We start from the raw sequence: 11,771 nt of genomic DNA, 5'->3' as shown, positions 1-11,771 counted from the left end.
ATTATTATTATTATTATTGAGCTTCGTGTGAGCAGACATCAACCATAAAAAAGCTCCACAGAAGGGGGCACTGTTTTCTACAAGGGACAGTGTGTAATATTTAGTGCCTCCTAGTGGTGAAAAAAAACCTACATCCAGTAAAAAAAAAAAATACACATTGATTTGAATATTGAGCAAAAACCATGAACCAATGTTACATTTTTAAAAAATCATGAGTCCAGAAATTGGTATTTCTTTTTCACAGTGGAATCCCCCTCTTATCTTGGATTGGCGCCTTGTTCTTCTGGCATCCTGCCGTGCATCACTGGCTCTTGCCCGTACCAGGCAGCACAGTGCCATCTAGTGTTCAGATATTACACATTAGGGCTTTAAGATCAAAGCATGTCAATTTGACATTTGTGCTTTTTTTATACAGCTTACATGGAAATGAAAATTTAAAACATTTTATTTGTCTACTGTTGGGACCAAACTAAGAAAAGTCATAACATTTAAAGTTAAATAAAATATAATTCAAAAGGATTCTCTGGGATTTATCAACACAGTGGCAGGTCATTTTTACCTGTGGATAACAAGAGGGTTAAGTACTTACAAAAAATCCATAACTAGCACAGAAAATCCACTCATCTTTTAAATTTGAAAATCACATCAAAATTGCAATATCGTGCAGCCTTAGTCTATTAACCCCACTTCCAATGATTAACCTGGTAATAACATAGTAATAACATAATAATTTGCTATTTTACAAATGCATATCAAACTGGGTGAACTTTGTGCCAATAAGTAACAAAAGGTAGCTCGCATCTTAAAACGGGTTGGAGACTTCTGCACTGGAACAAATTAAGCCATTTAAAAAGGCATTACATTTTATGTCATTATCACACTATTTTAAGTCACGGTACCAGAGACGAATGTTAGAGAATAGAGAAAGCAGAAAGTTGTGCTGAACGATTTAAAAAAAAAAAACACAAAAAAAGCAAGAAAAAAACTAATCTGGTGTATCTAATGATAAATCTGACTTTGAAAGACATTAAATTAATACAATGTAAATTGTATATTGGTATTGTGGTTATAGTTGACAATAAAGGCATATTCTATTCTAATCTAGTTTACGTTGTCAAAAAATAAAGCATTTTAATCATGGCTACAAGTATTCTCCAACATTTGGCACTTACAATGCTAAGTTAGACCTCCAAGCCTTTTAGTGTTGCCTATGGCGTTCCACAGGGCTCACTCCTTGGTTGCCTTCTTTTCAGCATGTATATGCTTCCGTAAGTGATATTTCTCCCAAGTATAACATCAGTTTGCATTGCTATGCAGATGACACTCAGCTGTATCTTCCAATAGAGGAATCTGCATGACGGAATTGCAGCATCCATTATAGGCTGGTCATCCTAGAAGCAGGATTACCTCATGTGCGGTCGCTTCTCAAGGTTATTTTTAATTTTCCCCATGCTGAGGTTTTGAGTTTTTGTACAAGAGTGCATGTTATACAACAATAAATATGGCAGTCCTTATACAGTACTCTGACAGGACTGAACTCACTGCACCATTGTTTCCTTTCTGGTATCTAAACTGAATAAAGTTGTTAAATTAGCATGATAGTAAAGCCCGATAGTTGAAGTGCTACAAAACTACTGCCCCTTTTAATGAGCAATACAGCTTAGTCACACATTTAGCGGGAAGATGACACCGATTATAGTGCGAATGTTGCTGTGTAATTCACTGGATCAGCTTCAGAACTCATCTCTTTGTGAGACAAGGCACAAAAGCACCCACATAATACTCACACAAAACTGTAAATGGTATGAAACCATCAATGTATTTGATGTATTGTCTAAAGATAAGGATGCAATTAAGATGCACAACGAAGAGCAAAGGCATCAAATGTTTACTGTAATGATGTGGTTTTAGAATTGCATACTATCTAGTCAGTGACGACCGCGAATAGGCTAAATAATGACTAATTTACGGATCTATGTAGTCATGTGATTTTTGCAATCCGGAGATGGAATAAGAGCTTGCTCTGTCCACTCCACGCATCTGCCCGGTATTGCAGTACCTCCGGGAACGGTGCATTCGCAATGATCGCAACAAGGCTTTAAGGCTAGGACCTTAGCTTGGCCTTTTGGCAGTGAGTAAGAGTCCCGGCTCCTAGGCTTTGTAGCGTATTATGAACTGACCGATAACGGATAATGGATAATGAATAAAGAAGATAGAACAATAACCCTTAAACCCCCCCCTCCCCGCTCTACATGTGATTCTTCTTCACTGAGAAGTTAAAAAACTACAACTTCCATGTATAAGTGTCATCACTTAATAAAACAGTCAGTAAATGTACTCTACAACAAAATCCACAAAGATAAGACAGTCCTATAAAGATTAGGTTAAATTTTATCAGGGTTTTTTATTATTTTTCTTCTGTGTTTTTTATATGAATCAATGGAAATCTCACAGGCAAGACATTAATTTAAAAATTATAAATTTGCACCTAAATTAATGTAGTGTTGTTTTCTTATGTCTCTGCCCCTGTGTTAAGTCTATACTCTGGGAGACTCTCAAAAGAGGGAAAGAAGACATCAATGGATTTTTTAACTTGCAATGAGAATAGGGGATAGCCCAAAACCAGATAGAACATTCCAACCTATTCTGACACCCCTTCCCCATGGCCCTTTATTTCTATTAGATCTCCTATGTTACAAAGGCAGATCCTCCCTAAAGAGTGTGTATCTCAAAGAACAGCAACATGACTGGCCGATAGATACAATGACGTAACAGTCATAATAATCAAAACAACAATATCCTATGCAATCTGTTTTGCAGGTGTCTCTTCAGTTAGTTCCACAATTTGCTTTCTGTCTTCGCAATTGGGTGGTTGCCACGTTTGCCCCTTGTCTTTGCTGTGTTTTTGTTTCTTGATTTTGTTAATTAACTGATTCGTTTTTAGCACTCCTCTGCCTCCTGTTGTTGCCATTGTTTCAGATTTGGAGTGCTGATTTTCATTCCGATGGGTTCAAACCTGGCTAAAAATATCTCCTGGTGCTGAAAAATCCCATAATTCTTACTGCAGTAGATATATATAGTGTATAGTAACTGTAGAGATTTAACATGACAGTACCCAAAATAATTTATTGTGCAATTCTTGTCAAGTTTTCTAAGGACATAAAGCAGTGAAAAACTGTGAATAAACACGAATCAATGTCCGGCCCAACGTTCTTCACAAACCCTCGCCGGATGGACGCACTCCTTTCCTGTTTCAGCAGCTCAGAATCCTTTCTTTTTTAATGTGCACGGGCAGACACAAGCTCACATCTCCTATCTCCTGCTAACCTGGTCTGCATGACTCATCAGCGCTCGCACGATGCCACTGACCTATATCTGTCCCACCTGTGTGTCACCGTAACGCTGACTGACCCACATTACACTGATCCAGCCGCTTCCATGCACTGACCTGCACTTGAGCCACACAGACAGCAGGAAGAGGATAAATGCTTGTTTTGCTTCTGATCATTAACCAATGCAGATTGATTACTGATAGACAAGAAAGATTTTCTAATCAGAAAATATTCAAATATCCGTTACCTGCATTTTTTTTAAATGTGTCAATCATATAACCTTTCAGGACATCCAATGCACTGCTAAAAAACAAGAGTGGTAATTAGCTTAGCAACTGAACAAAAATATAACGACTTCGCAAATAACATGTTAGGTAAGGTCGGACAAGGTGAGCAGATCATGTAAAGTTGAGCTGCAGTGGTGGCACTGATTGGCACTTGCAATCAATCTTCACATTTATTGTTTTGATAATAATCTGCATTGATACTTATGTAAACTAATGGCATGGAGATGGTGTGTAGATTTACATGTGTTAATCACGTTGACAAACAACTTATAAACTCGTGTCTGCTGGGAGTGCATAACCATGTTTCTACCACTTATGGCAGGAGCGCTATAGCTCTTTTCTTACTTTAGATAGATAGATAGATAGATAGATAGATAGATAGATAGATAGATAGATAGATAGATAGATAGATAGATAGATAGATAGATAGATAGATAGATAGATAGATAGATAGATAGATAGATAGATAGACAGACAGACAGACAGACAGACAGACAGACAGACAGACAGACAGACAGACAGACAGACAGACAGACAGACAGACAGACAGACAGACAGACAGACAGACAGACAGACAGACAGACAGACAGATAGATAGATAGATAGATAGATAGATAGATAGATAGATAGATAGATAGATAGATAGATAGATAGATAGATAGATAGATAGATAGATAGATAGATAGATAGATAGATAGATAGATAGATAGATAGATAGATAGATAGATGGATAGATGGATAGATGGATAGATAGATAGATACTTTATTCATCCCCTAAGGGAAATTCACATTTGCAGCAGCATCCCTGAGCTGAGAACAGTACAATAATAAAGCCAAAAGAATACAATATACAAATACCCAGTGTGACGTGTAAATGCCCACTGTAGCGTGTTATATAGAGTAACTAAATAGTGCTACACAGAATACATATTGCAGTAAGATTCGGTAATATCCAATGTAGGTGGTGTGTTTTAATGTGGGCCTTTACTCCGCCGGGTGGAGTTAAAGAGCCTCATGGCATGAGGAAGACTTTAAGACTGTTATGATTTTTCTATGTCTCTTGGCTGATGAGATGCATTGGAATACACGAGCAAATGTGACATCTGCCTTCTACCATTTCCTTGATATTTTTCAAGTGTTAGGGAATGGTTAGCACATTCGCCTAACACTCGAAAGGTCCCCGGTTTGAGACTGGGTGGAAACATGTATTGGCCTGGAGATGGCATGGGCGCCAGCAGGCTGTACTTGCACAAAATATACCACAGAAATGGTACCCCAACAACCCCAGTGGGTAATAGATCCAGCCAACCAGCCATAATCTGTGCATGTTATCAAAACATGACATTTGATCAATGATGCAGATAAGGACATTTGACATGTATGTTTGTAGATTTTGAAGATGTCGAGGATTTTCAGCTATGAAAGAGAGCGAAGAATGATTACCACTGGATTCCCAAGATTAGTGACGTGGTCACATAGCTCATCAGTAACATTCCCGTCTGTAGTATTTTTTGACAATTTACAAAATAACCCTGCTTTGCAACAAAAATGATGATCAAAATGAAACTCATTGATCTTAAATAACTGCTGGAGGGAGGCAATATTTAAGTGGGCTATTTGTTAATATGAAACACTAGCTCAGGCATCATTATTAGTATATATAGTATATACAGAGAAACAACTGCAGCATTGACCTCGAGTGTGTGTGTTTGTGTGTTGCAGCTGAATAAATTGGCGAGGAAAGCGAGCTCTGTTGTGGGCACAGAGCTGGACAGCCTGACAACAGTAGCTGGGAGACGGTCACTGAAAAAGCTGCGGTCAATCATAGACAATTCATCACATCCACTACACAGCATTATATCCAGACAGAAGAGCAGCTTTAGCGACAGACTGCTGTCACTGTCTTGTACCACGGACAGACTGAAGAGATCTTTTCTTCCTCATGCCATGAGGCTCTTTAACTCCACCCGGCGGAGTAAAGGCCCACATTAAACCACACCCCCTACATTGCATTTTACCGTACTTTTATTGCAGTGTGTATTTTATGTAGCACTATTTAAATACTCTATACAACACGCTGCAGTGGGTATTAGCACGTCACATTGGGCATTTGTATATTGTATTCCTTTTGCTTTATTATTGTATTGTTCTCAGCGGAGGGATGCTGCTGGAAATGTGAATTTCCCTGTGGGGATGAATAAAGTATCTATCTATCTCTCTCTCTCTCTCTCTCTCTCTCTATCTCTCTATCTATCTATCTATCTATCTATCTATCTATATTTTCATCAACTGCACATGGTAAAATAAAATTGAAAAAATGAAAAAATAAATTTGTTTCATGGCTCTCCGAGTCAAAAAGGTTCCCAACCCCTTGTCTAACATAAAAAAAAAGATCTAAATGGTAAAATATTTCACTTGCTTAGTGCTACCATGTTGCTGCCAATTGAGTCATGCTAGACTCATACTAAAGGGTTCATAGACCTTTTTCATGGCCATAGTCAAGCACTTTTAAAGGAGTTTTAAAGTCCATCCATCCATCCATTATCTGCACCGCTTATCCTCAGTAGGGTCGCAGGGGTGCTGGAACCCAACCCAGCTATCTTCGGGCAGTAGGCAGGGGACACCCTGAACTGGTTGCCAGCCAGGCGCAGGGCTCACAGAGACAGACAATTCACTCGCTCACTCACACCAGGGGACAATTTGAACCGGCCAATTAACCTGCATGTTTTTCGGAATGTGGGAGGAAACCGGAGTGCCTGGAGGAAACCCACGGAAGCACGGGGAGAACATGCAAACTCCACACAGGAATGTTCGATCTCATGACCTCACAACTGCGCCGCACACGCGCTAACCACATTTCATAATACTCTTTTTAGGTGTAGCATGCACTTGTTATCTTGGGCGAGACTCATAGGGGGATGACGCTTCGAAGGACAATCAAAACTAATGCCAGCTGCAGTTAATCAAGAGGGAAGAAGAAATGCAATAGGTAAGGGAGGGCACCAGAGGGCAATATGGGTGTCACTTTTAAGCACATATGGCAAAAATTTCAAGCACTTTCCCCCAAATTAAGGCACTTTTTCAATCCTTTAAAAAACAACTTTAAATTTCAAATATTTGCAAGTATTTCGAGCACCCGTACAAACCCTGATACTGGCTTGCGCTAAGCTTATTTAGAAAATACAGTAAATTAGCAAACTCCCTTAGTTGCTATGGCACAAGAGGCTAACAGCAAAATAATGGCACAGACGTTGGTACACAACCTAAATGATCTTTACTGACCGACTGCTTCATAATTTGATGAAATGCTCATTACGATTGCCACACTTTAACGCTTCCACGCAAGCATCTGTACTCTCCACATAAATATCACTTGCCTACTGAGTTCCATAAAATAGACCAGAATTATGCTGTGATTTGTTCTGAGAAAATACTGACCAAGTTGACTGTTTGTTTGTAGATTTTTGTTTTAATCATACAACAATGTAAAGCAACGATCAGCAACTTTTTTTAAGATGAGAGCTACTTTGTAATACTGATAGGCACGAATAGCTACCAATTTGATACGCCTTTCTAAAATTAGAACTTATCGTGTTATTACTATGTTGTTACTGTGTTTTTACCAGGTTGACTTAAAATAGGCTCAATCAACCACTAAAACATCAAATTTCCTGGAAAATCGTAATGACCCATTTTCAGAACCTGTCTGTAGGCCACTAAGGTATACTTAGGGGGCTACATGGTCCCAGCGAGCACCACGTTAGAGATCCCTGATTCAAAGCATAACCACTTTTGTTGTCCAAAAAGTTATTGCGACATGTGAATGGCATTTCAAGGAGTTTTCTCATGCAAAGCTACATCTTTGTACTGAAAAATGCATATCAAATATACTCATTTGTCAAATGACGGCAATATTTTTTTTTAGATTTAGATGCATATATTTAATCTGATTTTTTTACTTAGGCACTTAGAAAATTCATCTGTATCCAAGTGATTTTTTTTTCTGTTTAATACAATCGATCCAGATTTATATTGTTTTAAGTGGACAATTCACCTACTTGATATAATCAGGATCTAGGTGATTTCTTATGTGCAACAACGTAACAAAATAAAGTTAAGTAAATTCGGCACATATTCTTTTTCTAAGCGACTTATTATAAACAAGCATATTTATTTATTTTGGGTTAATATGCGGAATACAAAAGTCAAAAGATTTCAAAAATGGATACTGCTTTCAGAACCCGTACAGACGGAGGACCCAGACGCGTAACGTTTTCACACAAGCTTTATTTTACGGGAATGTGGCAGTCATGCGCGTGAACACAAACGCCAGTGATTCGGCGATCGCTGGGCGGAAGAAGTGAGACAGAGAAGTCGGGCGCGGTAAAACAGCCAGAGGCAGACGAGATCGAAAACGGACAGGACAGATGGGGATCAATACCAGATACAGGACAGGACGGAACAGACAGAGTCAAAATACAAGTCTTGCAAGTGCAGAGGTTTGTTGACGGACTGACAAGGAGTGAATGAAAGCACTGAGTTTAAATAGGGGGGGAGCCAATCAGGCAACGAGCAGCAGCCGGCGCCAAACAGGCGGGCCCAAGTGAGGGCAATGGGCAACCGTGACACCTGCCATATGGAGAAATCCAAATATATTACAAAAAAGTAATGTATTAATGTATTTATGCATTTTGTCATTTGTTTATTTACGTATTTATTTTGTAATGTATTTCGTAGTGTATTCTATCATTAAAAATATGATTCAAATGAGGAGGGCGGGCAAAACTGACTGAACTTTTTACCCATTGGTCAATCAATTGGTGGACTGATCAGCTGCAACAACAGCCGATTTGTTCATCGCTGATTAACCAATAGATGAAAAGCTCAGGTAATTGGGCTGCCTCCTCATTTGAATAGCATTTTGTTGTGAACAAATACACAATGACAGAATAAATAAGTAAATGCATAACAAAATAAACAAAGAAATAAATACATGAAAGAACAAATGAAAAAATGCATGGACATAGATGAATACATTGCATTTATGTCATATATTAAGGTATGGAATTAATTGTTAATGTGTTCATTTATTCAAACGACATATATTTATTTGTAAGTATTTATTTATTTCTACATATGGCAGGATTGGTACTGCATAAAAAGAATCCCACATTTGTCCTCCGCTTTCCTAATGGAGGGGGACAGTGATGCTGCCAAAGCACGTGGTGTGCAAATAAAAGTCAATGGGTGGGGCTTGAACGCAAACAACCGCTATAACTCGCTCTGATTGGTTTTTCAATGACATCATCGATTGGGGCAGTTCAAGTGAGTCAAAGTCGTAAGGGTCTCTTACTCTTCCCTCCAATTCTCAATTTCCTGCAGTATCATCACAATTAAACCACTTAAAGTATGCACTTTCCTGAATAAACTTCAACCATGAACATAATGTAAAAAAGTATGCTTCCACTCAATTAAATTCAAATGAAAACTAAGACGGCACTTAAGAAGTACACATATAGAACTAGATATTTTGCTTGAATTAACATTAAATAAAATGTTGTTCTTTGTGACAAAAAAAACAAATGACTGAGCATAATCTTAATTGTTCCTGCTACTATATAATTCAACCAAATGTAACAATGTAAACTAGTTTTATCTTTGCCCTAATAGTCTTTATATCCTTTCTACTCTCTTCTTAGAATACTACTCAACAAATATACTTTTCAATACACACTTCTTTTAACATTTTGTAATTTATGTACATTATTGTTCAAACGTTTGGGGTCACTCAGACGATTTTGTGTTTTCCATTAAAAGTCGGACTTTTTCTTATTCATCAAATGAGTTGTAAAATACATAAAAGTATAGTCAAGACATTGAGGAGGATAGAAATAATGATTTTAATTTGAAAAAAATGATCATTCAAACTTTGTTCTCGTCAAAGACAGACATATCTAAGCGACCCCAAACTTTTCAATGGTAGTGTATGTATATTTGATTATTAAATCACTCTTCCAAAATCATTGAATTACAAAAAGTGTGTGTGCAACAAAGATAATACAGGAGAAAGTTAGAGCACAAATATGAAGTTAGCTCACTTACTTTACCTCGTAGGGGGAAAATTAAAAAATCCACCATCCTGTCGTAGGTTTAATCTCCAAAGTATATCCAGGTTTTTACATTTCCAAATAGACGCATTCCTCAAGGCAAAGCTGTTCCAGAGGTTTAAATCCTGAGGCCTCATCTTCTTCCAAAAATTAAAGCGATGTCTCGTAATCCTTAAAGCTTTTTCGCACATGATTCCGAAGTGCCACCGTCAAGCTCCCAAAAATTTGACGAAGATTTAAAAGTTCCATCTGAAATCAAGGAAAACATATTGTTTTGTTTTTTCAAACAATGAATAATAGGCATTAGAGAACCAACTTTGGAAGTTGTGAGCACCAACAAAATTTCTGGCTTTTGAATAATATTATTTTACAATTACTTTCCAAAAAGTACTCTAAACCAAGCTGGAATGTATTTTAAAAACTTAGAAACAAGGGAGGGGATGATGTATCAAATAAATTTCTTTTCAAAAAATCCTCTGTTTTTTTTGATAAAGGGTTGTTTCCTTACATAAAACAAGAAGAAAAACCCAAGACTTGAGTACAAGACCGCCTGAGTTCCCATTCGTTTCATGAGATCAAAAGTAAAAGTAAAATCTACTTCTGTTGTTAATATGGGGAAAAAACCCTTTTGAAAAATCATGTCCAGTTTTAAAGTAATTTACTAGTGGATTTGTATAGCTTTTGTGGAAGTTTTCTTTGTACAGAGTGAGAACAAAGGAGCCTTACTGTAACAAAGAAGCTGCTGAGACTTGTACCTGTTGCTCTGTTTCTTCTCAACACATAACAAATTTTCAACTAATACACAACTTTTTGATTTGTAAAACTGAAAACTCATCACACTGTCTAGATAGAAACTGCTAATAAATTCACGCAACAAGTTTTTTCTCCTTTTTGTCCTCACTTTACACCTGATTGCATTGTTGTAAATTCCCACAGTGCGTTCGAATCATCACAGGCGCGCAAACATAACAATTAACAGTAAAATCAACTTGTCTGTGTTATTTTTTTGCACGAAATGCAACATTGAATCCACTTTTTTCCTCCGACCTACGCGCACACGTGCAAAATTTCATTCGCAGTAAACTTCTGACAGACGGCTGCTTTGTCTTGAGTCGCAACATCCCGATGGAACAGATAAAAAAGCGAGCAACTCATATAAAAAACTCACTTGCGATGAAGTTGAAGATCAAAGATGTAATTTGACATACTTTGCGATGTTCCCAATGACGTTCTTCCAAGTGGCGTCCAAAAAGCGCGAGACGAGAGCATCAGACAAAGGAAAAGAGGGACCGCTCCTCTCTCTCTTCTCGCCTGCTGCTTTGTGCCAATGTCGCTCTACCTTTGCCGCTTTGTGCTCAACTTTGAGCGCTGACGCACTAACAAGACCGGCAACTTTTACTGGAAAAGAACACAACAAATCTCTCCTGGGGCAAAAAGCACATGCATCATTTCTCTCTGTGGCACAATTTACCCGAAGGCGGTCCTGTGTCGCGCGTGGCATATTGAAGATTAAATAAAAGGCAATAAAGTTTGTCAGGACACATGCAGCTTTGTGTTGTGGAATCCCCCCTTTGTCTACACGTGCGATAGATGGATGGGGCTCGTTCTGACCGCGCCTAGTTCATTACAAACCATAGTCCCGCCCTCCTGCAGGACAAATGTGCACTTTTTATTATAAATCCGTTAGATCTAGTGTGCGTTGGGGTCTTGGGCATTGTTGGGTACCAGGGGTGGTTTTAGGTTCATAACTCTGTGGGTGCAAGCACCAGTGTTCGGCACGTTACTTTTCAATCGTAATTAGTTATGGTTACTCACTATCAGAGGTGGGAAGAGTAGTCAGAAATTTTACTCAATTAAAGGTCCTGTTACTTTAGAATAATATAACTCAAGTCGAAGTAAAAGTAGTCATTCAAATACTTACTTGAGTAAAAGTAAAAAAGTACTTGGTGGAAAACCTACTCAAGTACAGAGTAATTGTAGCAATGTCGCATTTATTGATTTCTTTAAACAACCAATCAGATCATCAAATTATCAGTTACTCCAAT

General features: G+C 38.0%; 1 long non-coding RNA gene and 1 pseudogene across 1 annotated transcript in view; one reads left to right on the top strand and one right to left on the bottom strand.

Annotated features, from left to right (window-relative positions):
• The window catches only part of LOC148371634 (uncharacterized), a 79,967-nt gene extending 68,667 nt beyond the window's left edge, over window positions 1–11,300 (bottom strand). Inside the window, exons 1-2 of the long non-coding RNA XR_015849643.1 lie at window positions 10,895–11,300; window positions 9,722–9,975 (exon numbers count right to left, since the gene is read on the bottom strand). This is a non-coding gene — a long non-coding RNA (uncharacterized LOC148371634). The remainder of the gene's footprint in view (window positions 1–9,721; window positions 9,976–10,894) is intronic.
• LOC148371635 (U2 spliceosomal RNA) lies at window positions 1,957–2,081 on the top strand (annotated as a pseudogene).
• Window positions 11,301–11,771: the final 471 nt, after the last annotated feature.

The sequence above is a fragment of the Urocampus carinirostris genome, chromosome 2 (assembly GCF_059441175.1).
Source record: "Urocampus carinirostris isolate Australia breed hairy pipefish chromosome 2, RoL_Ucar_1.0, whole genome shotgun sequence".
In the NCBI taxonomy this organism is placed as follows: Eukaryota; Metazoa; Chordata; class Actinopteri; order Syngnathiformes; family Syngnathidae; genus Urocampus; species Urocampus carinirostris.
This window is presented reverse-complemented; position numbering and strand designations above follow the sequence as displayed.